The 15,771-nt window shown below is 41.8% G+C and overlaps 2 protein-coding genes across 5 annotated transcripts in view; one reads left to right on the plus strand and one right to left on the minus strand.

The window, feature by feature from the left end:
- PPP1R12A (protein phosphatase 1 regulatory subunit 12A) overlaps positions 1-15,771 on the minus strand; it is a 1,052,766-nt gene that overhangs the window by 466,980 nt on the left and 570,015 nt on the right. The gene's annotated exons all lie outside the window — the stretch shown is intronic.
- SYT1 (synaptotagmin 1) overlaps positions 13,592-15,771 on the plus strand; it is a 345,628-nt gene continuing 343,448 nt past the window's right edge. For 2 of the 4 annotated variants that reach the window (XM_050324473.1, XM_050324471.1), the window contains exon 1: positions 13,595-13,849. The gene's annotated coding sequence lies outside the window, so the exon portion shown is untranslated. Of the gene's footprint in view, positions 13,850-15,771 lie in introns of all 4 variants that reach the window. The other 2 variants (XM_050324472.1, XM_050324470.1) reach the window with 2 other exon arrangements.

A 15,771-nucleotide genomic window follows, 5' to 3' on the forward strand; every position in this document is an offset into this window, starting at 1 on the left:
ATGAGCAGGATGCTATGTGGTTCTAGTCCAACCTAGGAGCTACTGACAGCTGCTAGGAAAAGCTTCAGGCAAATCAGTTTTTAAAACTACATCTTTCCTGATTGGTATTCCTGTTGTATCTGCTATGATAGACAGTTTGAGGCAGGCACAGCCCTGATGTGAATATGATCTTTAAGCCTCTTAGTCAAGACCCTAGGTGACTGGGAGTGGGGTTAGGCTTAGCCTCCCAAGCCCAAAGCAGCAGGGCAGTTTATCAACTGGAGCTCTACCCACACCCTACAAAGAGAACCTCTAAAAAACCTGTGCTAGTCAGGGCATCCTGGCACAGACAAAGCTATAATATTGCAACCTGAATCTATAGTCTTTGGAGTTCTTCTCCAACTCCCTACTATCTTGTACTCCAGATCAGTTCTGCTGGGAATCTGTCACTTACAGATCAGCTATCTTTCTTCAATTAATTAGTGACTGAGTATCAGTAAGAGCACTGTGGGTCTCAATTCTTAGGTAAATTTGACCCCATGTAAAACTGTGGCTCTGTTTCCTACTGCATGATGACCTTTCTCTAAGGACATATCTCTGATTTTGGGACACAGGTTCCAATTTTGCCCTAGTTTTAACAGCAAACTGGTTCTGCCCCTAACCTGAATCCTTGAGATGTGAAAACAAGAGAAATCATTTTAAGAAACACAGCTTTTTGACAAGCAGTGGTTTTGTGTCTATCCACATGAGCCCCTTAGGATTTTTTAAAAAAGCAGCAAATTTTATTTAAAGTGAATTGTAATAATAAAGATTTATAAAATTTATTATATTTTTACTATAAGTATTAGGTTAAAGCTGAGCAATGCATAAAGAGGTATCTATCAAGGGACACCAAAAATATGGAGGCATTTTCTAGAAAGAAACCTGAGACTCAGCAGTTTGTGAGTAGCCATAAAGACTGACATTAAATTAGGCTGCTAGATTATGATGCAAGTAAAGGGTCAGTATTCTTGAGGGCAATGTCATCAAGTAAACATAAAAAGAATCAGAAGTCAACTAAGGCATTTAACTAAAAGGTTTGAATTTGAGAAGAAAGGATAGTCAAAGACCAAACTACTTTCACTCTTTAGTTCTAATTGGAGAAGTGTGGCCTCTATTAAATCCGCATTGAGAGCGTTAAAAGGTCCGAATGGAAAACAATAAGAATGCATCCCAAAACTGTCAGTCATCTTGTATGCAACAGATTTTTGAGGAGTTTCATAACAGATAATTTAGGCTAAATAATGCAATCTGTACACAGAGTCAGATATAGGAAGTCTAGTTCAAATGTTTAAATATTCCAACAGGGTTAAGCAAGGAAAAACAGAGGAAGAACTTTAGAGAAGCTGGAGTAAAATGATATAGCTAAATACAAACGAGACAGGGAAATGGAAATGAAAATTAAAACAAAAAAAATCCAACACAAACAGAACCCCTTTACTCCCATTGTCAAACATCTCTCTCACATTAGAAAGTATAAAGGCCAGAAAATATGACAATTACCTTCATTTAAAAGATTAAATCCACATTTAGATACCAATTAAAAATACATATGTGTTCAGTTTTGAAGATGTCTAAAGAGAATTTGTCATAAGCATCCTCAGACTTCAGATTACCTGGGTTCTTTCACCAAGAACTTTATTCTAGAAATTCTAAGTCACAAAGGTCCCATATTCCTGTGATATCTGTGGAGAGATCTTGGTACACCATTATAAGCTTAACTGTATGTCAGTGCAACTTTTTACACAATTCAAATCAAAATGTACTTTTGAAAACTCCCAAAAGTTTACATTAGTAGATTCTTACTGTTCTACTTTAGGACTATAACATTACACAATGCATTAGAGACTGAAGAAATAGAGCAAAGAAAAGGCTTAATTACAGTTCCTGTGTGGTATGTTATAAATACTATGGCAAGGATAAAGAAGACAAGATAAGAAACCAAAAATGGAAAAAAAATAGTGATGAGAAAATCACCTTAGAAATGACATCCTGAGGCAGGGGATATTGATGATGAACAGTAATAATATTCAATCTCAGATAGTGCTGATGGTTCCAGCAAGAGCAGAGATTATGTTTATCATTATATTAGTCATTTTTCTGTGGTTTAATAGGAGAATTTTAGTTCAGTTGACTCTCCAATTCTGGCTCAAGTATTATGACCTGAAGGCAAAGATTACTCTGCTATACTTTCTATCATGGAAAAATGCATTTGATATATTTTTTAACTAGAAGAATAAACATACACAATTTTCTGCAGGAAAAGTATGACAGAAGAAACTGTTACTGAAACCGTATTAAAAATGTAGTTCTTACTGTGAAAGTGAAAGACTTTTGCATATTTTAAGGTTGCTTCAGGGTATCCCAGCAACCCCTTGAAGTTAAAAAGAATGGTATCAAAAAGAGCCTTTTTCATCTTTTTCCAGACAGTACAAACACGAATTCCAAAACAAGCTTTAAACTCACAATATGTTCTCCATGCCAAGAGAAGAGTCTCTTAATTGCTATACTAGCTTTTCTACTAGCTTTACTACTGCTATAGTAACCTTACTACAAAATTTACTTTATACGATGCCGCTATAGTATATATCCTTTATCCTGTACTATTACTGCTATACTAGCTTTGCTAATTGATTTACTATTTTATTTTACTTTATACACTATTTCTGTTTTATATTACAAAATATACTGATTTATGTTACTTTTATATTCATTTCATTTTAACACTGTTATACTAGCTTTACTACTCTATACTAGCTTTATTACTACTATATAGGCTTTCTTACTATTGTAGTAGAGGTAAGCATATCAGACATCACAGAGCTCATAACACTTCATTGTAGAAAATATGAGTACCATCCTCTCAGTATGTATCTGTGCATGATGCCTTGGAGAGGAAGTTTCCAATGTATGATGAGAAAGTAGAAAGAGTAAGCAAGGAAAAGGTGCTGAGATATCCATTCAAAAGTTGGATTATATGAATGTACATGAAAAGTCTAAGTATAAATCTAGATCTACACCAAGTATTGAATAAGTATACCTTATAAAGGTGATTCATGGACTAAGTCTGTACTGTATTTGGGAGCAGCACATTGGTGCACACTTAGGTATCCATCCAAGGTGTGTGTGTCAGTTGCATCTACACCACTGCAGTCTGCAGATTGTGTCCCACGTTGGTTTCCCCTCACTACAAAATCTTAGTAGTTATAGATAATTATAGACCATTATTTTGCATTTATTCACCCTCAATTTCTGTTTCAAACATGTGTGATTGTCCCAAGTACAGGGGCGCTCTCTGCTTCCCAAAGCCCACAGAGCATTACAATAATTTAAATCTGCTCTGCTGACATCCTGCCTATGACTGGTCATTCATTTCCACCCTTCCACCAGAAGAACCAGGACAAAATCTGCAAAGCAAGTACTAACCTCCTACCAGGGTAGACTGAGTCATAGCTGCATCTGAGTGCAGTTTGTTCTCTGCTGTCTGGAAACTCCGAACAAGTGAAATTAATTTCTGATAGTGGAGAAACATCCTTCTTCAGGCCTGGAACAGCTGAAAGCAGGTTTCAAGATGCCAGTGAATTTCAGGACAAGAATAATTGCATTTGCCAAGTGTTTGGTATACCCCTCTGAAGCTCTAGATCTAAGAAGGAAGTCATTACCCCTTCAAGCTTAGTCATTCCTGGTCATTAGTTTGAGCTAGGAGAATCTACTGTCAAGATCACAAGGATGCTCACAGACCTACTGCATATCATCCATAACTGAACAGTTTCAGAAGAATTCCTATACTCTTCCAGTGCCAGACATTACACAGCATCCACAAGTTTTCAGAACCATAAACGGTGTTCATATCAGCAGCAGTCCATCACAGCTCTGTAACGGGATGGATGGTGGCCCCTCACAGACTGCTTCATGGCCTCCCTGACACCAGTTTTGGGAAGGAGGTGTGGGAAGATGACCCATTTTTGTCTGGTTCTAATTAAAGATGGACATGTTGTAACACCCCAGGCTTTTATCATGAGCTCGCTGAAGGGGTTTTACATTAAAAATATACAATGCTCCAAAAATCCTCCTGACAGATTTATTAAAAGGGCCTTCAGTTCTTTTATACTTCAAGGCCGCGCGAGGCAGAAACATTATGACACTACTCAGGGGGTCAAAATAGCACACTTTTACTGGTAAACTCTGGAAAATAACCGAACTTGGTAAAAGTTTCAAGCAAATATTCAATCAACATAAAGCATTTCACAAAGCACTGAATTAGAAAATTCCAACCCATCCAGGTTTAAGTTACCCAAATATCAATAAAACAAAATTAGAAGAAGGGGAAGAGCACAGAGAGAGAGAGAGAGACAGAGACAGAGACAGAGAGAGGAGAAAAAAAAGAGACTTATAGCTACCACCCTAGGACCGGTATAGATCCAGTTACCAGGAGCCCAGGAGTGGTAGACCACAAATCACACAGTGGCCTCATGGTGCTGGTTTTATTTGCTCTGGACTCTATGGCACATCCCTCCAGCTGGGGCTTCTGGTCTGCCACCCATACAGGGCTGGGTTAGGGGCTCCAGGGGGTGTGCTGTGGGGTTTCAGGGATGCCAATGGCTAATAGCCATTCTGGGCTAGACTAAAGGCTCCAGGGACGGAGGGAGAAGATGGGGCAGTACACCATCCCACCCTGGCAGAAGTTGCCCTGCCCCCCACACAGGGTTGTTTCAATCCACTGAATTTCTTTCAGTCCCTCACACATGCACATGCACAGCCTTTCAGTTTCTCAATTTATAGCTGTGACTCTGAACCACAAACATGAACCCGCAGTATGTTGCTACAGCAAAAGTGGCCAACTTCATCCTCAGCCGTATCAGCAAGAGAAGCGCCAGCAGGTCAACGCAAGAAATCTATCCCTTCTATGCAGTACTTGGAAGACCACATATGGAGCATTATGTCAGTTTTGGGCACTGCAGTACAAGGAAGACACTGACACCCTAGAGTGAGGCCGGTGGAGACCATCTAGATGGCGGTAGAACCTTCATCCTTCAAGACACGGAGAACTTGACTGAGTGAAGCCCTGAGGAACCTGTTCTTTCAGGAACTGCTTTGAGCGTGTGGTTAGAGTAGATGACTAAATGTGTCTCCCAACCATAGTTATTTTACAAATACACGTCTAAATATTATTAGCAGCAAATCTTCATGACAATGAAATTTAGCACATGGATGCATCAAATCTTTTTTTCCTCACATAGCTCTCTAACTGGCACCAGAAATAGAAACAGAACCTCAAATGCAGCCTTTGTTTATTACAAATACAGTTCTTTGTAGTACGGCAGTAAGGGTTAGAGGTCCTTCCAGAAGGGTACATAGGTTTTGGGACCCTTGTGGAGGACTACAAGGTGGCTACACATGATATGATGGCATCCATAGTGATGAGATGCTTTTTCTAGGACAGCCCCCAAATGTTGACAGCCCTTGAATATTGACAGGAAGCTGAACATGAGCCAGTAGTGTGCCCAGGGGCCCAAGAAGGCCAATGGCATCCTGGCCTGGATCAGGAACAGTGTGGCCAGTAGGACCAGGGAAGTGATTCTGCCCCTGCACTCAGCACTGGTGAGGCCACGCCTGTGGTCACTGTGTTCAGTTCTGGGCCCATCAGTTCAGGAAGGACATTGAGGTGCTGGAGCAGGTCCAGAGAAGAGCAACCAGGCTGGTGAAGGGACTCAAGCATAGGTCCTATGAGGAGAGGCTGAGGGAGCTGGAGTTGTTTAGCCCGGAGAAGAGGAGGTTTAGGGGAGACCTCATCCCTCTCTACAACTCCCTGAAAAGAGGTTGTAGCCAGGTGGGTATCGGTCTCTTCTCCCAGGCAACTATCAGTAGGATAAGAGGGCATGGTCTTAAGCTGTGCCAGGGGAGGTTTATGTTGGATATTAGGAAGAAATTTTTTACAGAGAGGGTAATCAGACATTGGAATGGGCTGCCCAGGGACGTGGTGGATTCTCCATCCTTGGAGATTTTTAAGAAGAGACTGGATGTAGCACTTAGTGCCAAGGTCAAGTAACCACAGCAGGGTTGGATCAAGGATTGGACTAGATGATCTTGGAGGTCTTTTCTAACCTGGCTCATTCTATGATTCTGATTCTATGATTCTATGTGTTCACCAACATATAGGCAGTACAGAAAGTCAGTGGACTATGTGTCAGTGGCAAAAACTGGGAGTGTAAAAACATCACAGTACTAAGTATCAAAAATAGGCTTGGTCAGAGCATTTTTCACCTTCTGTTCATCACTAGAAGGTCAGTGCAGTTTTTCAGGGCAGGTCTGCTGACAACCAGCTCCAGACACAGGTGAATCTATTGCCACTGTGACTCTTATAATCTATCACAGCTCAACCTGCAGAATATAGTGTGTCACAGTAAATGAGACATTAGATTGTAATTAAACTAGCAATTAAACTGTAAATAACTTCTGCAAATAACTATTTTCCTCCAAAGAAAACCACCAAGGATTTTTTAGAAGTGACCACAGGAAAAAAAAAACAACAAATAAGTTCTATTTAAATAGAGTACAAGGGAAAGCAAACTAATATAAATCTTGTGGAAAAAGTCAAATGTAGACATTTTTATGAACCCCTGTATGACAAAAATGGCATGGCCAGTTTCCTTAAAAAAAAAAATCAATTTCTTCAGAGATAAAGCTTAATAACTTACAGAGGGAAAGCCAAACTGAAGAGCCAGTTAATAAAAAACCTTAGCATTGAACAGGCCTTTTTAAACTTAGGAGGAATGACTGTTGCTCTAATAAATCCCAGAGGTTATTCTGCAGATACCTTTGTATTTATGAGGGAATAATGATGATAATGCCTTTCTGTGATTATGGTGGGGAGAGCGTAGGCCATAGATTCCAGCAGAGGGAAGAAAGTTAAGGCATGAAGGACTCTACTGTAAATCCCAGAATAACTTAATCTAGGCTCTCATCTTTAGAAAGAACATTTTAATTTAGAGTTCCAACATCAAAGACCATATGAAATCACCATTTCTTTGAAAATCCACACTTAAGGACAAGGAGATATCTGCCAGAATCCTTAAACTAATTAGTACCAAATACTCTTTTGGGCTGAACTTCTCCCTAGGATCAAATTACTGAGCTTAAGCTAGCAAGCTCTTAGTCCAATCTCAGTGTGGGCAAGGATGAGCTTCTAGTGATGAGAATCTTTATACTTCATTATCTCCATCCTATATTACTTTTTAGTCTGTTTTTATTCTTTTTTTTTTTTTTTACTTCTATCCATTAAGTAACATTCCTGACTAGCTATCTCTGTTCACATAAAAACAAGAATGAAAACCAAACCTTTGACTTAGTAACTTTTGCATTCCTCAACAGGAACCACTTTATTACTGTACCTTATCATCAGTCATAATTCTTACTGCAGATTTTACTTCCATCCCTAAGAGAAAAGGACCAATGTCGATTCTTGAAGAAACAAGTCTAATGTCAAGGCTGTGACTGTTCAGACCATTCAGACCATTTCTCACCTAGGATTGGTAATGTTATCTCAAAATATAGTCCAAGATGAATAGAAAGGACTGAGAAGGAAAGTAAGAAGACTGGCAACTGAGGAGGCCAAAAGCAAAAAACTTAGGAAGGTGACAGGGGATTTTAAATCACAGATTTATGAGCAGCTAGGAAAGATGATCTTGCCCCAGACTAAGTAGGAACTACTAAGGAAGAAACTGTGTCCCCCAGTGTGCAACTGAAGGCACTGTTCTCTTAAAACTTCATATTTAAGTTCAGCACCTGAATTAAAATTATGCATTGGTACATTAACTTCTTTAGGTCCCTGAGATAGCTTGATTTATAGAAGATAAGAGTAATGGAAACTGTGCTTTTAAGACAGCAGGTCTTACTACAGATTTATACCTGTCTAACTGTGAAGAAAATAAGGTTCACTGGGTAAGATTTATTTTTCTTTGCCTAAATTTTTTAGAAAGCAAGAAAAGTCTTCTTTTCATTAGCATACTGTAATGACTAAAAATTCAGCTTTGACATGGATAAATATCTATCAAGGTTTGCAGAAGAGACATTACCACTGACCTTATCATCTTAACACTTACAGTTGGAGAGTTCTATTCCCTTCTTATACTCATGCAATTTGAAGGCTACAACATATGCTATAGAAAAAGCAGTAAGGGAAACAAAACAATTCTTTCAGTTTGCAAACAAAATGATGTTGCTAACAGACAGAATTGCCAGAGGTAACTAGTTTACCATATTGCATACTGGCTAAAACATAGCTATGAAGAAAACAGAATTCAAAAATCTTTTCTCGTAATTATATTAATGATACATAATTTCCAGTTCATTTATCCATGTGGTTTGCAAGCTTTTAAGCCCAACAGTAGTTTAAACATCAGAACTGTACACTGACTGCATTTCTGTAAGAGAAGTAAATACGTTTTATAAAAAGGACAGAAATTATTATGAAATGGTGATTGCTGTGAAAAAAATTAATTCTGAGACTTTCATGATTGGCATTTTAAATATAAATACTAGGGCAATTTCACAGTGGCTTTGAATGACATGACAGTGTGAGCTAAATGAAAACAAACTCCCTTGAGAATTATTTATCAGGTTACTGATATTCAAAAGTATTTTCTGAAATTTAAAATACATTAACTAGTTCTTTACCCTAGTAAACCCTATCCCATTTTTAATTCACATGGAAGTTCTTGGCCTACTCTGCATAGTTACGTGGTAGAACTTGCCATGCTTCATGGTTGGGCTGGCTTCCTGAGGGATCTTTGTTGTATGTCTGCTGCATGATGAGTTTTGTGGATATCTCAAATTAGAGACACGAAATTTAGGAAGCTTGAAGCCGTAAGGTTTTAGCTCCATTTCACTTCTATATCTATTTGAATACTTCCACTATTCACCCTCATTCCACTCTCACGTTGGTGTAAATATAAACATATTTTGCACTTAATAGGCAATTCATTCGAGTCTCTCAAACAGAGTCATCCTTATTTTTTGTTGGAGGCAATGGAATGTCCTCTCTTATGCACATTGTGATAATCACTTGTATCCATTTGAAAAGACATTGTTTCAGCCTGGACCCTCACCTTGGAGGTAACATGACTATCATTACTGACCTGCTTTGCAAGGTCAGCTCTTCAAAATTAAATTATAAATCCCACTTCACATTCTTTTTAATACACAGTCATCCATGTGATGCATATGCTCACCATGGATTAGAAATATTACATGGGGAAGCCATAATGTCTACCACCATAAGGTAAGGAAATTGGCAGTATCCGGGTGCTCTGGAAGGAAAGGATTCAGTGGTTGGCATTTTATACAGTAAATTCTGCCTGAAAAGAGAACTGGGACTTCAGTCCAGCTTATCTTACCCACACTGAAAACACATTTTTTCTGAAGTACCACCCTGCACACCACTTTGGTGAAAACTGACTTTCAAAGTGGGGAGCAGGATTAGGGAGGCAGAGTTGACAACCCAAAAGAGAATCACTGAACTAGGGGCACCATCTACAGGGGAACAGACTGACACTGACTCAGATCAGTCCTTGCATTGCATAGCTGACATCTGTGCAAAGCTTATGCAGGTTGGTTTGGCTACACTTTTAACACCCCCTCATAAAAGAGTATGTTTGTTCTCATTTTCATTTCTGCTGCCAGTGTCCAGGAGCCCAGGGCACAGAGCATGAGCTCTCAGTGTCAGCTGCTATACAAATGCAGATTAAAAGAGACCATCTCTGCCTAAACAAGCTAGAAGCAGCAGCAGATGTGTACAGATCAAACAGAAGAAAACAACAAAATCAAATGGCACACTCAGACAAACATCAGTGAGAGCACTAACAAGTTCTTTGATTTCACCCTTTGATTTTTATCTAAATTTAAACCACAAACCCCCAATCCTTGTTCTCCACTCTCTACCCAATACACACATTATTACAAAAATTGTCTTCAAAGATTTACTTCATATGACACTTCTGTTAGTTGTGTACAGCTGAATAGTTACTCCAGTATTTATTAATTTTACTGAAGGTTAATTTTCACTTTTGGAACTTAGCTTTCTTGTATTTTAAGTTCTTCTGATGCAGATTTGGCTGCCTGACTGGGAATGCTTTCTAAATACAACATTGTCACCCAGTATGTATTATGGAAACTTTACTGATACCAAGCGTGTGACAACAGAACACTAAAAACGGGATTCCAAGTGTTTAATCTTCAGCTATACAGAGAAGCCTTTGGATTCCCAGTCAGAAAAACACCAAAAACAACCCAAAAACCCAAAACAATCAAGAGCACACATTTATTTTTCTAAAAGAATTTTCAGAAACATATGCTTTAACTCATGCAATCAGAACTTAATTCGAAAAGCTGTTTCATTTCCCTAAGCACAAGCCAATTCCTTTGTCTTCATGCAAAGGAACCTCTCTTAAAATGAGAAACTTGAGGATAGAAAGGACCAAATCAAAGTAAAAATAGGAGTAAATTACATGATAATGAAGAATAAAATAAAAACATCTTTCTGTTAAAGACAGTTATGTGTGCAACACCAGGGCAATGAATCATGACAGTCACAGTTCAAACAGTTAATTTACAGATCTAGACTCTACCTGTTAAAGTAAATTTACATGCCACCAGTATCATTTACTCATTCACCTGCCACTGATTTGCTCTCATGATTTACCTGACTACCCATCTTGTATATCTAACAGTGGCAGTTGTGATGCTTGGTCACATAAAGGCTGACATACAAAAGGAAACTGATGGCATTTTGGGCCCAAAGTTAGAGCCCTGACTGCTGGGTTTTTATATGTAACAACTGCTGTTGCTTCTGAATTAGCCTCAGTTCAGTGACTGTCATTCCAGTATTTGCTCTTTATATGCCATAAAACTTGCCAGAATAGGCCTGAGAATATACAGTATACAGAGCATAAAAAGTGAAAATGGCAAAGACAAACACTGCATCACTTCTGGTCTTGCTCTTTTTATTTAAATTCTTTCCAGACGCTCCTGAACCCCTGGCTCAGTCAAAGTCTAAATTAAAAACAAGGCATAAGAAGAATACAAAAGTCTAGTTCTTCATTTGTATTTAGTAGGATTCCTTAGTAGGAACTTATGAATGGTAGACACTATTTAAAATTCTCTTCTGATGCACTAAAGCACATTAAAAAAAAAAAATCAGAAAAACCTTCACAATAATAAATACAGTGATCTATGATTCATGAGTTTAGTGGCTATCATTTGGCCAGCACTTCAAGCATTCATCAAATGGCTCCTGAGCTCTTCTAGAACATCCTTGTCCATTCAGAATATGTATGCAGGGCAGGGACAGCTTCTTTGGTATAATTAACATAATGACTGGATAGTAAATATCCATTTCCTTGAAATAAAACCTCTTTATCAATAAACCCTGAACCTGAAAGGAACTGAAGGAAGTATGTGTGCATGTGCTGCCTCTGTAGCAATTTGTTTATTGCAAACAACCAAACTTAGAAAATATTAGGTGAAATCTCTCCCACTTCTCTCTCAGCCCCTATCACAGCTTCCCTTTTTTTTTTTTTTTTTTTTTTTAAATGCAGTAGAATAATAATCATGTGTGGACTACCACAGTCAGAGAGCGAGAAAGTTACGGTACACTCTTTGGGGCTACTGCTAGACAGTATTTCTGTTCCTTACTGTCTCTACACTAAGGAAGGGCCATTGGGCTTAAACGATGTTTCTTGTCTTTGCTCAAATACTAAGACAGGGTATGATGTGTCATGCCTTGTGAATGTCAGACTCCTACAGACTTCTGGCTGCGTGGCTGTTAGGAACTCAGCATCAAGTCTTCATAATTACTAGCACTGAAACGTGTGGGGTTTTTTAACTGACCAGATAAATGATCCTAGAGAAAACAGTCTTCAATCTCTATTGTATCAGGACAGAGAAAACAGCAACAGTTTTACAGCAGACAGGGTAATCTAGGCACAGGAGACTGCTTCTACACATGCAGTTTAAATTATGGTGGTTTCTCCTTTCCATAGCTCAGCAAGACTTTTAGAACATAATTTCTTTTGCATTTGCTGTCCTTTCCCCTCTCATGATCTAATGTGCCCATAAAAGAAAAACGGATATTTTGCCTAACAGACCTAAGAACACATGTCTAGCACTGATGCAATCAGAAAATGTCTATTCAAATTGAACTGGAAAAGGGCTGTGATTTTTAGAGGCAAATCCCACCATGAAAGTACGGGTGGGGAATGGCAGGATGCGGTTCATTTGAAGGCATAGTAAGTCAACTATGAGATGTGCCTGGGAGCATCATTACTTTCTCAGTTACCTACTAATGATGGCACACGGGCTCCTCTCTTTGCTGGGCTTCTCTCTTTGCCAACATCTGCTATTTATCATATTAAGATGTAATATAGATAACTTTCACTCTCGTGTACTAACTGAAATAAACTAAATAGTTGTGGAATGTATTACTACTTTCTCAAGTTTTCTTAGAACAACTGTAATCCAGCAGTAGCCTGCACAGTAGTGCATCAAACCTGGGCTACAACCTGTATGTTTGGTACCCTGTGACTACTTAAACGTTATAGGAAACTCTTACACAAATACCACACTGTTATGTTTGCAATTTTACAGGTGAAATTGTTTTCCTCCTGTGCCTTTGAGGTATAGATGCAGCAATAATATATGCCGAGGAACAAAGAAATTTAGTCTGTTGTATTTTTAAAAGCTTAGCTTACATCTAAATCTATTTTCATTTCCCTCTGGAACCTGAGCAGCTTTTTATGTTATATTAAACATTAGACAAATAGGGTAGATCTAATTAAAAGTTGAAGAAATGTGCTCCCCTTAATTGAATTTGCTACAGTTACATTTTGCAGACCAATGTTAATCAAAGCTCCAGTTCAGAGTGGATAGATCAAGGGAATTAAGTTAACCCTTGCATGTCCTTACCTGAACACGCGATACGGTCTGCTCTCGCCTAAGCCACAGGCCAATTACGACTCATCGCTCAGTCGCGACTGCCCGGTGCGGGATGCCCAGGGGCCGCCACAGCGGGAGGGCTGCGCACCGCAGGCTCGCTAAAAGTACCAACAACGCCTGGCGGGGGTCGCCGCCGCCTCTGCTTCCCGCCGACCTACCGCCGAGGGTCCCTGCCGCGCCCCGCCCGGGGCACCCCGCTCACCCGACGGCCGCTGTGCTTATGGCACAGCGCCTCGTGCTGCCGGGCGGCAGCTCCGGGAATGCCAGCCCTGCCCGCCATGCACGGGGATACCCTCCTCATCCTCCTCATCCTCACCACCCTCACCGTCCTCAAGCTCCCTCTCCACCCTCCTCCTCCCCCGCCGCCAGCCTCCGCCCGGCCCCGCCCGACGGGGCGGACAGGGACCAGGCGTCCGCGGGATGGGCGAGGCCGGCGCGGCGGCTCCACCCATGGTGGGCGCCGCGCCATTGGCGGTCCGGCCGCGCGTCCCCGCCCCGCAGCCAATGAGGGCGTTGGGCCGGGGGTGATGGGCTGCCTCTCGCGGGAGGGATTCCTGGAGACGCTGCAGTGTGGCGGCGCTCCGGGCGCCGCGCAGCCCCCGTGCCGCCTCCGCCGCCCCGCCCGCCCTGCACTGCCCTGCCCGCCGGCGGCCGACACCGCCGCTCAAACTTAACGCCCGGCGCGCCGCCAGCCCGCCGAGCGCAAGGAGCCGGGGCGACCTGCCCGCCGTGCCGGGGGCGCTCCGCCCGCGCCCCGCTGTGCACCGCAGCCTCGCCCCGGGAGGTGCCGCCGCGGGGAGAGGCTGAAGGACGAGCCGGCAGCGCCCGACCCGGTTGCCAGGTAAGGCAGAGCTCCGGGGCCGCCCGCTGCCGCGCCCGGGCGGTGTCGCCTCGGGCCGGGGGGGTTGCCCGCTGTGCGGGCGGGGGCAGAGCACATGCTCCGGGGGCGGCTGGCGGCTCTGCCCGCGACTGCCGGGGGGGCGGGGGCCCGCCCCCGGAGCGCTCCCGGCGGGGGTGGGGGCGGTTACGGGAGGGGCGACACAGACAAAGGGGGCGCCCGCGCCCCCACGCCGCCCCCGCGGAGCTCCGCTGTCGCCGCCCCCCGCCCCGGCTGCAGGAGAGGGGAGCCGTCCGCCCAGCATCCCTCCGTCGCCGCCCGGAGCCGGCGCCCAGGCGGTCGCCGAGCCAACTTGTTTCTCCGGGTGTCACCTGGCTGCTGCCGCCGCTGTGCCCTCGCCCTCGGCAGGGTGGTCTGTCCCGACGGCCGCCCCGGCCGAGAGCGGTGGGGCACGGCGGTGTGCCCCCGCGGGCTCTGGTCTTCCCCCTGGACCGCAGGACATATCATCATCATTTGTGTATCAATTCACAAAACCCTTTCCCACATTACTTAGAAAGGCTGTCAGGCTAATGCGTTTTCTTTTCATGCAATTTCATCTTCTTTGACATTATTTCCTTCATTTTACGGAATACTGCTTGCCCTGCTTTGATTTGGGGTCCGTTTTAGTCTGGTTCCCAGGCGCACACGGTATGTTTAAAAGTTAATTTTAGCTATCAAACTCTACTAGATACAGTAAGAAAGTGGCGATGAATATTAATATTTCTTTTGTTTTCAGTCTTCAGAAATAAAGATATCAAACGACTACCAGTTTCTGGTAGTCAGTGTAGTAAATAAATTAAATGTAGTCATTGGAATGAGCCTTTGTGGTACTTTCAACAGTCTGTAATTCAGTCATCTCTGTTAAAATTGTGCTATTATTCATCAGACCCAGCTGAGTGATTTCTGTCAGATGGGAAGGGGTAGAGAGAAATCTCTAGGTAAATGTAACTGAAAAGCTTTCCAAGTTGAGTCCTAAATGAGCACAGAAAAGCACTTGGCCACAATTTCGAGACAGATGTTGGCATTCAAATAAATCATTTCTTTTGATTGTCTGGGGATGTCAAGTTTTATTTCCTTTTTTAATAGCCTTTTGTGGGTGAAGGAGGAGTTCTGTCTTTATTGTCTTGTAAACTCAATGCAAAATGTTGTTGTGCAATAATATTTCACTGTCTCTGAAATAATATTTTCTGTACAAAGGTCAGTAGAGTAATTTTAGATACACGTACATGTTATAGACGACAACTAGACTACTAATCTGCAATGGTGATACTCATCCTCAGAGCTGCTGTGCAGTGTGCCATCCATGTTGCATGTTAATCTGTTACGTGCTGTTTAAACTGCTTTATTGTCCGAGAGAGTTACTTCATTCTAAGAAGCGGAAGATGGTAGTTGTAGACCCAAGGGGAGTCTCCTTCCCCTGGTGAGTTGACATCTAGAGTTATAGATGAGCAGTTGTTACAGGAGTGTCCCTGAAAAAGGGAGGGGGAGCTTTTGGGTACAAGGACAAGTAGGCAGTGAACTAATTTGCTTTGTGAGGATGTGAAATGACATCTCCTGCCATGCCTAAATAAACCTGCTCAGAAGAAGTGTAAAGAGATTGCACATGTGTCTAGAATAGTATTTTCTTGTCTGTCTTGGAAACAAATGACCTGATTTTATGTCTTGAGTCAAATACATATCTTTTTTTCTTCCAAGCCTTTTGTATTTGTAGTTTTATTAGTAGTGTCTGAAGGGAATATACTTTAATGTGGTATAGTTGCTCAAAATTTGCATCCATGCAATTCATAAATTGAAACTATATAGCTTAAAAACATAGTGTAGGCAGCTTGAGTGAGAAGAGATAATTTAAAAAAGAACCACAGGGCATAAGATAATGACATGCTGTA

Source organism: Myiozetetes cayanensis, unplaced genomic scaffold, assembly GCF_022539395.1.
Source record: "Myiozetetes cayanensis isolate MyiCay16 unplaced genomic scaffold, myiCay2020 scf3, whole genome shotgun sequence".
NCBI classification, from domain to species: domain Eukaryota; kingdom Metazoa; phylum Chordata; class Aves; order Passeriformes; family Tyrannidae; genus Myiozetetes; species Myiozetetes cayanensis.